Raw genomic sequence first — 3,678 nt, 5'->3', positions numbered from 1 at the left:
CAAACTTTGACGTGGGCTCAAGTCCCCCTTTACTCGTTGCATGATCTTGGGTAAGTTGCCTAACCATTCTGAACCTCAATTTCCAAACTTTAAATGGGAATAATAATCATTTGCAAAAGATTTTAAATTTGTAGAGGCATAATATTTTTGTAAGTTTAACTTTGTTTTCCTTTTCTCCTCTATTTTCCCTTCTTCTCCCTATTCAAGCTTCTAGCTGGTGTATGCTCATAGCTTCTCGAAATGATGGGACACAGGAGAAAACAAAAGGCACTCAGAATGTCTGGATTTGTTTTTTATAACCTTAGCAATAAAAGAACTGAGGGAAGTTGGGGTGCAGATAAAATGTTGAGAAATGGCAGAGAAAGAGAAGCTATTTGCCCTCTCTCAAGATAGAAGGGAAGGAAAAGAGAAAGGATCGGGTGTGTGTGTCGAGATTAGGGAGCTGGATGATTTTCTGTACCCTAACTCACAGATGGAGACCCAGAGAAGAGTCAAGGCCCCAGAGAGAGAAAGGTTCCTTGGAGGGACTAGGCTGATGGACAGTGGTGGCCCATCTGGGAGTCAAGAGAGAGCCATGAACCTGGAGGAGCCTCACTGACAAGGTTGACAACCTGTGTGGACCAATGACCAGAGACCAGACAGCTTCATAGCTGCTGACATGGGTAAGTCAAAGACCACATTTCTTCTGCCCCATCCCCTGCTGAAAAGTAACAAGCCTAGTGAGAGAGGAGGAATTGAATTAAGAGATTAAAACAGAAACTGAGTTGAATTATTTAAAAATTAAGATATAAGCCTTGAATAACTAGGAAAAAAATTTATATGCTCCTTGACATATAGAAGATCAAAATAATAAAAGCTACTTCTATTCCTGCTATAAATATCTTATGTGACTACACAAAAGGTCATTATTAACTCTTATTAACACAAGTGTAATGCCCATCCAGTTCAGGAAAGGTAAGGATCCCACTGTTATCAGGGGAAAGGTAGGGAATCTACTTTGAGTATATTGTCCAGATGGCTGATGACTCACATGTTGATAGGGAAGGGTGAATCACATGTGTAGTGAGGAGCCAGGCACTGAATAGTTAAAATAACTAGGGCTGTGAAAACTGAATAAGGAAAGGCTGAGAAGAGAGATGATAACTATCTTCAGATATTTGAAAGGCTTTTTGTGGAAGATAGAATGTCCTTGTTCTGAATGGAAGTCGATGGCATGAATGTCTGATTCAATCAACAGAAAGAGGAAGTTTCTCATAGTTGTGTTCATCAATGCTAAGGATTCAAACAGATGTTCAATATTCATTTTGTCTGGAATGTTGTCAGAGGATTCCTGTGTGCAGAAGAATGTGATCCTGGCACTTTCAGTTTTAGGATGATACATGTGACAGGCGAAGGCAACTGATATTACTAAATTCCAGGAAATATGCTGGGTGCTCTTTACCATTAGTTCATCTGCCTTGTGGTCCTATTAGTTAAACATTAATAGTATTATTACAAATAAGGCTTTCATAGTTTATATAGTAAACTGCCAGAGTTCATAGTGCTGGTTAAGTACAGAAACAAATTTTGAACCCAGGTTTTTGCATTAAAAGACCATGTAATTTTCTCTACATACTTCAGTTCCCTAACATGTTCTTTCAAAGAAAAAGAACAAATCTTAGTTTGAAGACAGAAGTATCAAAATAAATAGATTTTACTAATATACTGATCAATGGCAGGTACTACCCCATTGAAATATTTTAGCTACGATTCATGTAATTGTATAGAAATATCAGTACATAAATTCATGAACATCAAACATATAATGGCACAGGTAAGTATACTACTCTTATCATATATATATATATATATATATATATATATATACATAATGTATTTTATACACACACACACACACACATACACATATATACACACATTTGTTTCAATTACTGTGGTGGCTAATTTTATGTGTCCACTTAGCTGGGCCACAGTGTCCAGATATTTGGTCAAACATTATTCTGGATGTCACCCTGAAAGTGTATCTGAATGAGATTAACACAAATTAGTGAATTTTGAATGAAGCAGATTGCCCTCTATTACATGGGTGAGCCTCATTCAATTAGCTGAAGGCCTTCCTAGAACAAAGGCTGACCTCCAAGCAAAAGAGAATTCTGCCAGCAGACTCTCTCTGGACTGAGAGGCAACTCTTTCCTGAGTCTCCATCCTGCTGGCTTACTCTGTGGATTTTGAACTTGCACCTTCGTAGTCATGGGAGCCAATTCTTTAAAGCTTTCTCTCTATATACATATACACATCTTGTTGGTTCCATTTTTTTGGAGAACCTAATACAGTTATTTATATTTCTTTACATTCCCTTATATTTCCAGGTTTCTTCTAACTTTAAAATTCTATACGTGGAACACCTACATGTATGATATTGGAAGCGAATCATTCCCGTCAAGTCTTCAGATAAGACCACTGCATTAGCCAACACCTTCACTGTGGTCTTGTGAGAGACACTGCACTAATCTGTGCCCTTATTCTTGAACCTGAGATCTGTGAAATAATAAATGTGTTCCCTTTAAAAAAAAATTCTGTGAGTGGATCTTAAATTTTCTGGAGCTAGTCTGGTGTAATAGAGACTATTTTGAATTTCAAGACCTGGGATCTAGTTCTTGGTCACTTCTAGCAAGTTCATGCAGATCTCATATTATCTGAGTTTCATTTCCCTATCTATAATATGAGAGGGCTGAACAGAGCAACTTGTTTCCCTTAAGTGCTACAATTCAATGTCTTTATTAATCATACTGTTTATTCATCAAAATAAATACTGATAAAAGTCACAAGAAGAACACGCCCTGGGTTTTCAGGCCTCTGGATGTAGTGGCAGTGTTCCAGCTTCCTTTCTGCCTGTAGCTGTCTGTGCTCAAGTTCTTCTCTACCTCTTTTCTACCTCAACAGTTCTCTACCACTAGGCTATCCATGTAATACAAATTTTTTGGCCCTTCTGTGTGTGGCCTGTGCGTGTAAGCATGTGCGTGTGCCCATAGTTCAAACTGGGCTGCTCTGGCTCTGGATGTGTATACAGCTTTGGCATTTGAAGTTTTCTCTCTCGCATTTGTGGGTTAACTTTGGTAGCACACAAGGGGAAGGGACCTTATCTGCCCTATTTTGAGTTCCAGTGAAGCAGCAGAGAGGGGCCAGGCAGGAGGGTCCCAAGCCAAATTGTGGAGCAGGCAGTTTGTCATTAGTCCTGCCAAGCTGGGCTTTCCCCGAATCCTTCAGCACCCACTCAGACCCCTGAGGTTGTTTCCACCTCACATCACCCCCAACCAAAAATACTTCTTTCCAGAAGGGATTTGAACAACTCGAACCAAGGGCAATGTAAAGGTTTTCAAGGGTTACCACTCCTTGGGGTATTTAGATGCATTTAAACAGAAAACAAAATTCTAAGCCAAGAGGACGAACCTCTATTTGTGCGAATATAGAAGTCAATCAGGAGAAGGTAGTGGGTGTACATTTGTGATGGGCGCGGTGGTGGGCATTGGTGAACTGCACCTGGCGCTCGCTCAGCCACCTCTTCCGGCTGGTCTTCATTCTTGGTTGGAGAAGGGCGCGTTGGAGGATTCAACAACTCTATCCCCGCAAAGACCAAGAGATGCGATGGTATGCGGTGGCTGAGCGTGCTCTGAAGAC

General features: G+C 40.1%; 1 long non-coding RNA gene across 1 annotated transcript; it reads left to right on the top strand.

The window, feature by feature from the left end:
* LOC111737137 lies at positions 1 to 3,230 on the top strand. The gene is made up of 3 exons (XR_002779358.1): positions 1 to 50; positions 473 to 662; positions 2,370 to 3,230. It is a non-coding gene; the product is annotated as an uncharacterized LOC111737137 (long non-coding RNA).
* The last annotated feature ends 448 nt before the right edge of the window (positions 3,231 to 3,678 follow it).

This window comes from Pteropus vampyrus, unplaced genomic scaffold, assembly GCF_000151845.1.
Source record: "Pteropus vampyrus isolate Shadow unplaced genomic scaffold, Pvam_2.0 Scaffold24, whole genome shotgun sequence".
Classification (NCBI taxonomy): Eukaryota; Metazoa; Chordata; class Mammalia; order Chiroptera; family Pteropodidae; genus Pteropus; species Pteropus vampyrus.
Note: the sequence above shows the minus strand (reverse complement) of the source record. Positions and strands in the feature narration are given on the sequence as shown.